This window comes from Prionailurus viverrinus, chromosome X (genome assembly GCF_022837055.1).
Source record: "Prionailurus viverrinus isolate Anna chromosome X, UM_Priviv_1.0, whole genome shotgun sequence".
NCBI lineage: Eukaryota > Metazoa > Chordata > Mammalia > Carnivora > Felidae > Prionailurus > Prionailurus viverrinus.
The window spans coordinates 89834483-89849563 of NC_062579.1; the positions used below are offsets into that span (position 1 = coordinate 89834483).

General features: G+C 42.4%; 1 protein-coding gene across 1 annotated transcript in view; it reads right to left on the reverse strand.

Annotated features, from left to right (window-relative positions):
* The window catches only part of KLHL13 (kelch like family member 13), a 427026-nt gene that overhangs the window by 279616 nt on the left and 132329 nt on the right, over positions 1-15081 (reverse strand). Inside the window, exon 3 of the mRNA XM_047844695.1 lies at positions 3660-3912. The gene's annotated coding sequence lies outside the window, so the exon portion shown is untranslated. The remainder of the gene's footprint in view (positions 1-3659; positions 3913-15081) is intronic.

The following is a 15081-nucleotide window of genomic DNA, read 5'->3' on the forward strand; positions in this document are numbered from 1 at the left end:
AGGGGGACAGAGGATCCAAAGTGGGGGCTCAAACTCATGAACTCTGAGATCTTGACCTGAGCCGAAGTCGAACACTTAACCGACTGAGCCACCCAGGTGCCCCTAAATTCAGGGTTTTTTTAAACAAAAAGGTTATTATTCGCCCTGACCACTGAAAAGTCCGAGAAGCAATGACCACCTAATAGCAATCAGTTCCCTGACACAAATTATAATCACTGAAGATCATCCCCCACTAAATAAAATAGGATTCTTTAGAGAAATCTCTGACTCCAGGTCTGGGGCAAGGGCCTGTATGAGATGAGCCAGGGAGGTCTTCTTGTGCAGGAAAGCAAGGAAACTCTCAACAACTACTATGGTTATGCCAAGATGCCTCACGGGGCACCTGGGTGGCGCAGTCGGTTAAGTGTCTGACTTTGGCTCAGGTCATGATCTCATGGTTCGTGGGTTCGAGCCCCGTGTCGGGCTCTGTGCTGACAGCTGGGAGCCTGGAGCTGGCTTTGGATTCTGTGTCTCCCTCTCTCTCTGCACCTCCCCCACTCATGCTCTGTCTCTCAAAAGTAAATAAATTAAAAAAAAGTAAATAAATAAACAGTTAAAGAAAAAAAAGAAGAAGTGGAGCGCCTGGGTGGCTCAGTCGGTTCAGCATGTGACTTCAGCTCAGGTCCTGATCTCGCGGTCCATGAGTTCCAGCCTCGCATCGGGCTCTGTGCTGACAGCTCAGAGCCTGAAGCCTGCTTCAGATTCTATGTCTCCTTCTCTCTGCCCCTCCCCCACTCATTCTCTCTCTCTCTCTCTCTCTCTCTCTCTCTCTCTGTCAAAAATAAACTTAAAAAAAAAGCCTCATGAGTCAACTTTAAAGGGGTCTAATAAGGGACAATCAGAGTGTCCCTTATCAAAGTGAAAAATCACTGATTTATTGAGACACATCCAATATATAAAAATCCCTGAACTCATAATGAGCTGATAAAAACATTAGTCACCCTTGAACACCAAAATCATTCTGAAAATTGATCTAGAAGGCAAAAATCACACAGTTGTCCTACCTTTCCTACATTTCAAGATAGACACAAAGTTGATGAGGGAAATTTCTTCTATATAGACTTCTAGCTAATGCAGAAGAAATGATGGCATTGGAAAATCAAGTCTCCTCCTTCTAATGACAGAGTGGACCTAGGCAGTGATCATCAGTGACTGCTAAAATCATCAGCTTAAAGGATAATAGGATGCTAGAATGCAAAATTCAGCCTGACACCATCTGAATCCCACTCATCAATCTTTTTTTTTTAATGTTTATTTATTAATGAGAGAGAGAGACAGAGTGTGAGCAGGAGAGGGGCAGACCGAGAGGGAGACACAGAATCCGAAGTAGGCTCCAAGCTCTGAGCTGTCAGCATAGAGCATGACGCGGGGCTCGAACTCATGAAGTGTGAGATCATGACCTGAGCCAAAGCTGGACGCTCAACCGACTGAGCCACCCAGGTGCCCCTCATCAATCTTAATATCATAAAAAGTAAGACACCAGACATTATAGGCCTCCTGATGGAAAGATGCAATGAAGGATCAAGAACACCTTGGGGCACCTGCTTGGCTCAGTCGGTTGAGTGTCCGACTCTCGATTAGGGCTCAGGTCATGATCTCATGTTGTGAGATGGAGCCCCAAGTTGGGCTCCACACTAGGCTGCTTAAGATTCTCTCTCTCTCTCTTTCTCTCTCTCTCTCAAAAAACAAAACAAAAAAAAGGACACCACCCATGAGGGATTCTTAACTTAAAAAGTGAACCCAAATCTCATCAAATCTCTACCAAAAAAAAAAAAAACTGGTTATGAAAAGTGTTTGATTTATCAAGGAGTGAAAGAGCAAAGCAATTCTCACAGCTGAAGCCACGTGACTGTCCCAAACCCACTCCTGTAGATTCAGGCAGCCCACAGCTCTAGAACAGCTCCTGTTTATCCATTAAGGGGAAACTGAGGAGCCCGAGTTCCATAACTCACATGACTGCATACAGTCAACCTGGCCACTGATCCTGATACAACATTGTGTGTGACTCATACCTCACATTCAATTATTGGTTGACTGCTTTAGGCCCTGTGACTACTTTTCTATCTGACTAACGTACCCATTGCCAGAGCTGCTCTGAAACAGGGGCTCTGCTTGATTCTTAAAATATTCCTAAAGATTAGGGTCCTGACCTCGAATTCCAATGCACCTGCTGGGTCCTCACTCCATATTGCTAAGTACCTACTTGCACCCTGTTTCTTGCCTGCTCCCAGGCTGGCTTTCTTTCTTTCTTTCTTTCTTTCTTTCTTTCTTTCTTTCTTTCTTTCTTTTTTAATGTTTATTTATTTGAGAGAGAGAGCATATGTGCTCAAGCAGGAGAGGGGCAGAGAGAGGGACAGAGAAAATCCCAAGCAGGCTACACCCTCAGTTATGGAGCCCAACGCAGGGCTCGAACTCATGAACCTGAAAGATCATGACCTGAGGCGAAATCAAGAGTCAGATGCTTAACTGACTGAGCCCCCTGGTGCCCTCCAGGCTGCCTGTTTTTAACTTCTTGCCATCTTATTAGGTGTTTCTTGACCTAGAAATCTTGTGTTAATTTGACCCATACTGCTAAAATTTAGACTAAATATCAGACCATGTATTTTTGCTAATTCATAACATCCTGGGGCAGGTTGGTGACATTATCCTTGTTTTGAAATGGAACAAAAACATGTGAAACACTTGTTTCTGGGGCAGCACCATTACAAGCACCCTCAATCTCGGTTCCCTAAATAAGGAACAGTAGATGCAGCCTGCAAATTACTTAGCAAGTGCCCCCATTCTCTCCAAGCCTTGAGTCCTCCCCTTGTTTGTCACTGCTGGCCCACCCCAGCCATCTCTTCCTTCTCTGCTCCACTCGACCCCTGCTCTCATGGGAACGCTTTTTAAAAGCTTCTACAACCAGGTCAGTCCCCAGGTGTCGGCTCAGTGCTTTGATTCCATGGATATGACCTTCTTCTATTTTTTAATGCTTTTTATTATAAAGTAAAACAGATAAAGAACACCACACAGACGCACGGCTTAATGAATCCACATAAAGCAACACTCTCGTAACCATCATCAGGTCAAGAAATAGATCTTTGCAGTCACCCCGGGAACCCCTTCCATGTGTGCAGCGGCCAGATCACAAGCCCCTCCTTTACTCATACATAACTATAGTCTAGACTTTTATAGTCATCACTTGCTTGCTTTTCTTAAATAAGTTTTCCCACCTGTATGTGCATCCCCAGACACCCTATCTTAGTCTTGCCCATTTAAAAAATTACATATGTCTTCCACGTCTCTTTTTTTTTAATGTTTATTTATTCATTTTGAGAGAGAGAGGGGGAGAGAGAGAGAGAGAGAGAGAGAATCCCAAGCAGCCTCCACACTGTCATCGAAGAGTCCGACACCGGGATCGATCTCACACGGACCGTGAGATCATGACCCGAGCCAACATCAAGAGCCAGACGCTTAACCGACTGGGCCATCCAGGCGCCCCTCTTTCACGTCTCTTTTAATCTTCAGTTCCCCCTGCATTCCTCTTCTCCTTAGAATTACCTGTTGAAACCCCCAGGCTATTTGACTAATAGTTTCCCAGTCTGGATTTCGCCAGCCGATTGCTATTTCAATGAACTTACCTGGCCTTCCCGACTTCCCTCTCATCTTGCTGGGGCAGGCTTGCAGCTCCGGCAGCTTTGGGAGAGGTGTCCTCACTGCACTCCACAGCATGACTGATTGAAAGAAGCCAGCTTCCCTGCTCCCCGTTGCTGCCAGCTAGGGCTCCATCTGGCTCTTTGGGCGGCTAGCTGACGTCAGATATGCTACGCACTCCTGCTACCACGATCCACCTCATTCTTTCCCTTCTTCTTGGTGGGAGGTGCTGCTTGATCCCTGAGACGTAGAAAAGTAGAAACAGAGGCATCCAGAGTGTTATTGGACCTTGAGGTACAGGAAACATCATTCCTTCCGGTGGCTTCCTTGCCAATTTCTAGCAGCGCTTTTGAGGGGGATTAAGCAATGGACAACATGCCAGCTGAGTTCCCAAATACGGGCCAGGCTGGTTAGGATCCTGAGTGTTGGGTATCTTTTGAAGGGATTTTGTATGTTTAAATGTACCTTACAAAGCTTAAAAGAAATAAAGTTTAAAATCACAGTCGTAACGATATTTCAGTCACGCTGTGGGTGAAGTGGCGTTTTTGTAGGCCCACCTTGAACCCTAATCAAATATAGCCTTATTTCTGCAGGAAACCAAAGGCCAAATTCCAAACATGTAACTTAAAAAAGTATGGGAATAGATCTCTGTAAATCTGAGGGTTAGCTGTGCAGACAACTATAACATTTTAGATTCTGGGTTATGCAAGCTAACCTGAAATTACTTTGTCGAGGTCTTCTCCTAAAGAGGGTTTACATATTCTTACCCTAAGCATCCTCCCAAATGACTTAAAATATCATTCCTTCATCTACTTCCAAATAACAGAAAATAATGATTCCCCTTCTGTGTTCTAAAAGAAAGGCCAAGAAAAGTATTGCTTCAGGCAGCTAATGTCCAAAATCTGACTACCATAGAGAAAGTCACAACACCCGCCAACCCCCTAAAAATTCCAGAGACCAACACTGTTATTATACAAACTGAGCATCTCTCCAGGGGAAACAACCCCACCCACCCCCAAACCTTCTAAATCTCCAAGCAATATATGGAATTATTTAGGACATAAATGTGAATCACTAGCAGCTGGGAAATTTTTAGATGTTGAAACATGATAGTCTCCATTTGCTTGCATCCCATCAATAGTCTCTGTTCCACTTGAAAAGCATCACATCAAAGTTAGAGGCAAAATGTAGTAATAACAACAACAACAACAGAAAGATTTATTTTATTCTGGAGCTCTATGGTAATGACTCTTTAGATTCTTAGACTCATTACAACTTACATTGGGTCCAAGAACACCAACGCATTTTATAAGGCCTTTCAAATAAGCCAAATAAGGGTATTCAGCCAAGACTCATTCATATTCAGATTTCTAGGACACTCTGATTTGATAATATATGTTCCATACAACGCAGTAATGGTTAAATCAGGGGTCTACTGAGCTTTGAGCCTCGTGGAGTGAAGCTGCAATTTAAAGCAGCATAGTGTTTGGGGCGCCTGGGTGGCTCAGTCGGTCGGGCGGCTGACTTCAGCTCAGGTCGTGATCTCACAGCTCGTGAGTTTGAGCCCCACGTCAGGGTCTGTGCTGACAGCTCAGAGCCTGGAGCCTGCTTCAGAGTCTGTGTTTCCCCCTCTCTCTGCCCCTCCCATGCTCATGCTCTGTCTCTCTCTGTCTCTCAATAATAAATAAAAATTTAAAAAATTTTAAAAAAGGAATAAAATACTTAGGAATAAATTTAACCAAGGAATTCTTAAAACTGCATTCTTAAAACTATAAGACACTGGTTAAAGAGCAAGATGACACAAGCAAAGGGAAACATATACCATGCTCATGGATTGGAAAAATATTGTTAAAATGTCCATACTACCCAAAGCAATCTACAGATTCAAGGCAAAACCTGTCAAAATACCAACTGTATTCTTCACAGAACTAGAACACATAACCCTAAAATTTGTATGGAACCACAAAAGTCTCCTAATAGCCAAAGCAATCTTGAGAAAGAAAAATAAACCTGGAGGGATCACAATGCGAGACATCAAGCTATACTACAAAGCTATAGTAATCAAAACACTATGGCACTGGCACGAGATAGACACATAGCTCAATGAAACAGAATCGAGATTCCAAAAGTAACCATGTGCTTATATGATCAATTAATCTGTGACAATGGAGGCAGGAATATAAAATGGGGGAAAGACAGTCTCTTTAATAAATGGTGTTGGGTTAAACTGGACAGCAACATGCAAAAGAATGAAACCACTGGACCATTTTCTTATCCCAACACAAAAATAAACTCAAAATGGATTAAAGACCTAAATGTGGGGCACCTGGCTGGCTCAGTAAGGAGAGCATGCAATTCTTGATCTTGGGGTCCTGAGATCAAGCCCCACATTGGGTGTAGAGATTACATACATACAGGGGCACCTGGGTGGCTCAGTCAGTTAAGTGCCAGACTTCGGCTCAGGTCATGCCCTCGTGTTTCGTAAGTTTGAGCCCCGCGTCGGGCTCTCTGCTCTCAGCACAGAGTCTGCTTCAGATCCTCTGTCTCCCTCTCTCTGCCTCTGTCTCCCTCTCTCTCTCAAAACTAAATAAACATTTTTAAAAAATGTAAGAGATCACATACATACATATATAAACTTTAAAAAACAATTTAAAAAGACCTAAATGTGAGCCCTGAAACCATAAAGCCCCTAAATATAATCATAGGCAATTATCTCTTAGACATTGGCTTTAGTAACGTCTTTCTGGATAGGTCTCCTCAAGCAAGGGAAACAAAAGCAAAATTAAACTATTGGGACTAAATCAAACTAAAAGCTTTTGCACAGCAGAGGAAACCATCAACAAAATGAAAAGGCAACCCGATGGGACGCCTGGGTGACTCAGTCGGCTAAGCATCTGACTTCGGCTCAGGTCATGATCTCATGGTTTGTGAGTTCAAGCCCCACATTGGGCTCCGTGCTGGCAGCTCAGAGCCTAGAGCCTACTTCGGACTCTTTCTCTCCCTCTCTCTCTCTCTCTGCCCTTCCTCTACTCGCTCACGCATTCTCTCTCTCTCTCTCTCTCTCTCTGTCTCAAAAATAAACATTAAAAAAAATTAATGGAATGCAAGCTGGTGCAGCCACTCTGAAAAACAGTACGGAGGTTCCTCAAAAAACTAAAAATAGAACTACCCTACGACCCAGCAATTGCACTACTGGGCATTTATCCACGGGATACAGGTGTGCTGTTTCGAAGGGACACATGCACCCCCATGTTTATAGCAGCACTATCAACAATAGGCAAAGTATGGAAAGAACCCAGATGTCCATCGATGGATGAATGGATAAAGAAGATGTGGTATATATATACAATGGAGTATTACTCGGCAATCAAAAAGAATGAAATCTTGCCATTTACAACGACGTGGATAGAGCTGGAGGGTATTATTATGCTAAGTGAAATTAGTCAGAGAAAGACAAAAATCCTATGACTTCACTCATATGAGGACTTTAAGAGACAAAACAGATGAACATAAGGCAAGGGAAACAAATATAATATGAAAACAGGGAGGGGGACAAAACAGAAGAGACTCATAAATACGGAGAACAAACTGAGGGTTACTGGAGGGGGTGTAGGAGGGGGATGGGCTAAATGGGGAAGGGGCACTAAGGGAATCTACTCCTGAAATCATTGTTGCACTATGTGCTGACTAATTTGGATGTAAATTTTTAAAAATAAAAAATAAAATTTAAAAAAATTAAGAAAAGGCAACCTGCTGAATGGGACAAGATATTTGCAAATGATACATCTGATAAGGGGTTAATATCCAAAATTTATAAAGAACTCATACAACCCAACGCCAAAGAAACAAATAATGCATTTAAAAAATGAACCGAGGATCTGAATGGGCATTTTTTGAAAAGATGCTCAACATTACATCAAGGAAATGCAAATCAAAACCACAATGAGATATCACTTTACACTAGTCAGAATGGTTAGTATCAAAAAGATAGGTAATAACAAATACCGGAAAGGATGTGGCAAAAAAAGGGAAGCCTCGTGCGCTGTTAGTGGGAACGTAATTTGGTGCAGCCACTGTGGAAAACAGTATGGAGGGTCCCGAAAACAATTAAAAATAGAAATACCATACAATTCAATAATTCCACTGCTGGGTATTTACCTAAAGGAAACAAGAACAGCAGTTCAATAGATGAATGGATAAATAAGATGTGGTATGTATACAGAATGGAATATTACTCAGCCATAAAAAAATCAAGAAATCGTGCCATTTGCAACAACATGGATAGTCCCAGAGAGTATTATGGTAAGTGAAACAAGTTAGACACAGAAAGACAAATACCACACGTAGAACCTAAAGAACAAAAAAGCAGAAACAGACTCATAAATACAGAGAACAAAGTGGAGGTTGCCAGAGGGGATGGGGTGCAGAAGTGCATGAAATAGGTTTAGGAGATTAAGAGGTACAATCTTCCATTTATAAAATAAATAAGTCACAGGGATGTAATGCACTGCACAGAGATACAATCGACAATGTTGTAAACATTTTGCATGGTCACAGAGGGTAACTACATTTATCACAGCAATCACATCATTATGTACATAAATATCAGATCACTATGTTGGACACCTAGAACTAATATAATACTGTATGTCAACAACACTGCAATCAAAAAAGAGTCTGGGGGCTCCTGGCTGGCTCAGCCATAAGAGCATATGACTCGATCTCGGGGTTGTGAGTTCGAGCCCCACGCTGGGTGTAGAGATGACTTAAATAAAGAAAACTTTGAATAAAAAGATTTTTGTGGGATTTTATAAGTTGATTCTAAAATTCATACGGAAGAACAAAGAGCCAAGATGAGGGAGAAAATGTGTGAAGAAATGCAACACAGAAGAACCTTGTTGACAGATTTTACTACAGAACTAGAGTTGTCGTGACAGTATGGTAATGGTGCAGGGACAAATAGCCCAAAATGACCAAATAGAAAAACTACAAAACAAATAGAAAAAAAACCAAATAAACAATAAAATAAAATAAATAAAAATAATAAATAAAATAAAATAAAATAAAATAAAATAAAATAAAATAAAAAACAAATATAGAAACTACAAAACAGACCTCCACAACAGAAGTGACATTACATATCGATGGGGAAAGGATGGCCTATTCAGCAAATGTGGCCAGTTATCTACCGGGAACAAACCAACCAACCAACCAACAAAAACACTTCAAGGCGCCTGGGTGGCTTGGTTAGTTGAGCATCTGACTCTTGGTTTCAGCTCAGGACATGATACCAGGGTGCGGGATCGAGCTCCGAGTAGGACTCCACACTGAGCATGCAGCCTGCCTGAGATTCTTTCTCTCCCTCTGCCCCTCTCCCCCATTGGCACACGTGCTCTCTCTCTCTCTCTCTCTCTCTCTCTCAAATAAAAAAGTTAAAGGGGCACCTGGGTGGCTCAGTCAGTTAAGTGACCGACTTCAGCTTAGGTCACGATCTCACAGTTCGTGGGTTTGAGCCCTGCGTCGGGTTCTGTGCTGACAGCTCAGAGCCTGGAGCCTGCTTTGGGTTCTGTCTTCCTCTCTCTCTGCCCCTTTTGTGCTCTGTCTCTCTCTCTCTCTCTTTCTCTCTCTCTCTCTCTCTCAAAAATAAATAAAATTAAAAAAATTTAAATTTAAAAATTTAAAAAGCCACTTCAATTCCTACCTCATGCCACACACAAAAATAAATTCCAGGTACATTTAAAAATCTAAATGTAGGGACGCCTGGATGGCTCAGTCGGTTAGGCATCTGACTTCAGCTTAGGTCACGATCTCATGGCTTGTGGGTTCGAGCCCCACATTGGTCTCTGTGCCAACAGCTCAGAGCCTGGAGCCTGCTTCAGATTCTGTGTCTCCCTCTCTCTCTGTCCCTCCCCAGCTCATGCTCTGTGTCTCTCTCAAAAATAAATAAATCTTAGGAAAAAAAATTTTTTTAATCTAAATGTAAAAATGAAACCTAAAAATTGTATAAGAAAAGAGAGCAGGGGCACCTGAGCAGCTCAGTCGATTAAGCACCTGAGTCTTGATTTCAGCTTAGGTCATGATCTCACTGTTTCTGAGTTTGAGCCTCACATCAGGCTGAGAACTGCTGATGAGGAGCCTGCTTGGGATCCTCTCTCTCTCTCCCTCTTTCTCTGCCCCTCCCCTGCTCTCTCTCTCTCTCAAAATAAATAAATAAACTTTATAAAAAAAAAAAAAAAAGAAAAAAGAAAAGAGGAGAGACTGTCTTTATGAAATCTGGGTAGAGATTTCTTTAACAGGACATAAAACTTACAAAAAACATATAGGAAAATGATAAATTTGACTCATTAAAATCTAAAATGTATAAAACACTATAAAAAATGAAAATACAAGCTACAGACAAAATTTTTGCAACTCACATAACAAAGGATTTATATAAAAATAGGTAGTAACTATCAATCAATAGCAATCAAATAGGAAAACAGGAAAATAATGATAGCTAACGTGATTGTGTGCTTTGTTGGTTTTTTTAATGTTTGTTTTGAGAGAGAGAGAGAGAGACAGCGGGAGCTGGAGTGGGGCAGAGAGAGGGGGAGAGAGAGAGTCCCAAGAGGGCTCCACGCTCAGCTTGGAGCCGGACAAAGGGCTGGATCTCACGACAGTGAGATTGTGACCTGACCAAAATCAAGAGTCAGACGCTTGACCGACTGAAACCCCAGTACCCCATTTTTTGTATTTGAATTGTGTGCTTTGTATTGGGCACCGTTCCAATTGTTTTACTCATATTACTTCATTTAATCCTTAAAGGACTTGAATAGGTAATTCACAGAGGAGAAAACCCAAATGGTCAATAAATTTATGAAGGTATACTTAACCTCGTCAACAATATTATATTTAAAACATTAAAAACACAGAATAACTAAATTAATAGAATAAGATATCTCCTAGTTATTAGAGTGGCAAATGTAAAATCTGACAATACCAATTGTTGATGAGGGTGTGAAATGGTATTAACTCACACACCGCTGGCGGATTAAGTACACCAGTACAATTATTTAAAGTATTTTTTCAATGTTTATTTATTTTTGAGAGAGGTAGAGACAGAATGCAAGTGGGTTAAGGACAGAGAGAGAGGGAGACACAGAATCCGAAGCAGGCTCCAGGCTCTGAGCTGTCAGCACAGAGCCCGACGTGGGGCTCGAACCCACGAACTGTGAGATCATGACCTGAGCCGAAGTTGAACGCTCAACCGACTGAGCCACCCAGACACCCCTCCAGTACAATTATTTTAAACAAGTACAATTACTTTGGAGAGCAATTTGTCAATATCTGACAGAGTTGAGGGCACACAATTCCACTCCTGTATATTCCCTAGAGAAACTCTTGTGCTCTGCACGATGTACAAGAATGCTCATTGCAGCAATAGCAACAACAAAAAATTGTAGCAAAAAACCTAAACGTCCATCAACCAGAGAAAAGACAAACTGGGGCATTTTCGTACAACGGAATTTCATTTTAAACTAGTGAAATTAATGAATGAAGCTCCATGTATTGGCATGATGAATTCAATAATCGAGTGGTGGCTTTTAAAGAAGCAAGTTGCAGAAGGTTAAATACAGGGCAGTCCCATAAGTAAGGTTTAAACCTGTAAAAGAATATTGTTTATGGATACGGTCCTAGGTGTTAAAAGTACTAAAGCATACATAAGAATGATAAACATCTAATTCTGGATTCGGTACTGCTATTGCCTACCTCCAAGGGACATAATTCACATTGTATTCCATAAAATTGTATCCCGGAGAGAGGCATTCACAGACCGGAAGAAAGGAAGGAGAAATATCCAGGGAGTTTCAACTGTATCTATAATGGTTTGCTTTCACTTTTCTTTTCTTTTTTTTTTAATATGGCACATCCTCATTTCTATTTTTTTTTTTTTTATGTTTATTTGTTTCTGAGAGAGAGACAGAGTGCCAGCGGGGGAGGGGCAGAGAGGGAGGAAGACACAGAATCCGAAGCAGGCTCCGGGCTCTGAGCTGTCAGCACAGAGCCCGACGCCAGGGCCGGAACTCAGGGACCGTGAGATCAGGACCTGAGCCGAAGTCAGGTGCTGAACCGACTGAGCCACCCAGGCGCCCTCTTTTTTTTTTTTCCTCCTAAACTATAAGTAAATAAAAAGAAGTGAAGAAAATCTGGCAAAAAGTTAAGATTTGATAGAATTGGGTGGTGGGCATATAGATGTTCATGATGTTTTTCCTCCATGCTTCTCTGCATGCTTAGAATTCATCATTATAAAACATAAAAATGGAATGGATGTAGGCACTCATTCAGGAGCACAATTGCTGAAAACAGAGCCAAACTATGAGACAGAAAGAAAGAGCAACAGTGAGAAGAGGAGTGATCGTTATTGACTGAATTAATTTCAAGAGCCATTTTGTCCTGGGTTGTCTTCCAGGAACTGTGTTAATTTCATTCTTCCTACGGGTCCTCCACTCCTACAGACCTAGCCTTACTCCCCAGAGCAACCCAGATGTTTCCAGCCTGGGTGTTCCCAAGACCCCCCTCCTTCTGGCCTCCCCATTCCTTTCAATAGTTAGAAAAAAAGTGTTTTGAGTCCCCATGCCACAAACTGCTGGTAGTCCCCCACAGCTAATATTTATCATGCACGTAATTATGCGTCTGCGGTGGCTCCAAACATTTTACAACCATTTTGTCATTTAGTTATTACACACAGCAGCTTTATGAGCTAGCTTCTGGTTTTTGTCCCCACTTTCAAGATGAGGACATTGAGGCTTAGGAGGTTAGTTGATTTCCTAAAGGCCACACCACTAATAAGTAGTGATCCCTACTTGATCTAATTCCAGAACTCTAAGCCTTCAATTTCTTCTTTCCACTAAGCTCATGATCTCAGAAATATCTTGCTTTCTGTAGTCATTCTCTTCTCTACCCCGTATGGACCTACCTAGCCATAAAATGCAGCTCCTTTTCCACTAATCCCCTGACACGCCACTAGCAAGAGGATATTGCGCACAGAAGCCTTTTGAAAGGAAGGTATCACATGCCTCGCAATATAATAAACAATTTTTTTTTCAACATTTATTTATTTTTGGGACAGAGAGAGACAGAGCATGAACGGGGGAGGGGCAGAGAGAGAGGGAGACACAGAATCGAAAACAGGCTCCAGGCTCCGAGCCATCAGCCCAGAGCCTGACGCGGGGCTCGAACTCACGGACCGCGAGATCGTGACCTGGCTGAAGTCGGACGCTTAACCGACTGCGCCACCCAGGCGCCCCTATAATAAACAATTTTAAATGGAATAGTATACACCCCCAACCACTGCTGCTATCCCGAATTATCCTCGAGTTGCCGGTCATGTTTTACTTCTCCTTTCTCTTCCCCCACTCATTATTCTCACCTTCCTTTCTTCTTACATCATCTCCACCCGACCCCATTTCTTCAAAGTCAACCTTTAGTATAATGAGAAATTCAATTCTTTGTTTCATTCTCCCCTTTCTAACAATGCCACTGAAACTCGAATAGGCCATTAAGGAGACATTTTCCTTTTTTTTCTTTGTTAAATATTTTAATATTTTATTTTTCAGTAATCTCTACACCCAGCGTGGGGCTTGAACTCACAGCCCCAAGATCAAAAGTCGAACTCACAACCCTGAGATCAGGAGTCGCGTGCTCCACCGACTGAGCCAGCCAGGCACCCCAAGACATTTTTCTAAACACAGATTCATCTCCCTGGACATGAATAATGCCTCTTTTCTTGATGCAAAAAATCTCTGCAGTCAGTTCTTGTTTTAAATAGAAAGGTTTTCTTTTGCTTGTCATTATACCAAAGCCTATGAGATTTATTACCCTTTTTATTTCGTGTGATTTACATTGCATGATTTTATGCACCTGATTTGAACATCTGACGTTAAACAACCATCTCCTGGCTAGCGTTATAGTTTGCATTGTGTGATCCCCCGAAAATGTGTATGTCAAAGTCCTAACTCTTGGTACCTCAGAATGGGACCTTATTTGGAGAGAGGGTCTTTATAGAAGTAATCGAATTAAAATTAGGTCTTTAGGGTGGGTCCTAATCCAAACTGACTGGTGACCCTATAAGAAAAGGAAGTTTGGACACAAACACAGAGGGAAGACAATGTAAAGACCGGGGTAGGAGAAGATCTACAAGCCAAGGAGACAGAACTGGTACACATCCTTCTTCCACAGCCCTCAGAAGGAAAGGGCTCTGCCAACACCTTGATCTTGGACTCCTGGCCTCCAGGACCGTGAGACAATACATTTCTGTTCAAGCCGTCCAGTTTGTTCTAGCAACGCTAGCAAACATATAGTACAAATTCTTCAGTCTGGAATTCAGAGACCACCCAAATGTGGATCTAACAGCTCTCTTCAGTCTTCTCTTCCCCCCTAGCTCTTTGAATACCAGAAGCTCCAGGCAAACTACACTCCTTGCTGTTCCTGCCCTTGACTTCACCCCCTACCTCGTACAAGCCTTTGCTCAGGCTCTGCGCTCTTGCTTAGAATGACCTCTGCCTGTGGCTAGCTACCCACCCTTTAGGGTCCATTGCAAATGCCACCTACTTCATAAAGACTGTCCTAAGTCACCCGCTAGAAACTCTGAGGTCAACCAGACAGATCTAGATTTGAATCTAGCTCCACTGCTCACTAGCTGTGTGGCCTTAGACAAGAGGCTGAAGTCAGAGTTATCCACGGGCCTGAGAAAAGTTCCCCCTTCAACAAGGTAAGCGTGGTGAGGGCGGAGTGAGATGATGCACGTAAGGCACTTAGCATAGTGCTTGGCACAGGGGAAGCGTTCTGGAACTACAAGCTTTCATTATTTTTTTTTTTTTTAATCTGAAACCCAATGGCATTTTAGATAAATCTCTCTTATGCCACTTACCACATTCTGTCTTGTCTTGTTAGTGGGATCAGTCAGCTAAATCACTAGGGACTTAAAACAATCATTCACTATCTCCCACAGCATCAAAAGAGAGCTTTCAATCTGTCAGTCCTCGCCGTATGCAGGCCAGGTAAAGTTTCCACCCATGAGGAAAACTCAGCCTCGGGCTCCACACCTGGCGATGCCCTTCCATCAATGCCTTTGAGTGTCAGTTCTGCAACCCAACTTTCTATTCTCCCACCGCAAGGGACCCACAGGCTTCGGTTTCTTGGAGGCTACCCAGCAGGTTTTCATACCAGAGTCACCTTAATAAACTGTGTGTTATAGTTCTTTGTCAGTTAAGAATGCCAGCAGACAGACCTGGGCTTTATCCCCAGAATTATTTGGCCTCTGTAGGACTCACTTTACTTTATCTGTAGAATTAAGATGGGGCACCTGGCTGGCTCAGTCGGTGGAGCATGTGACTCTTGAGCTCGGAGTGTCGTGAGTTCGAGGCCCAC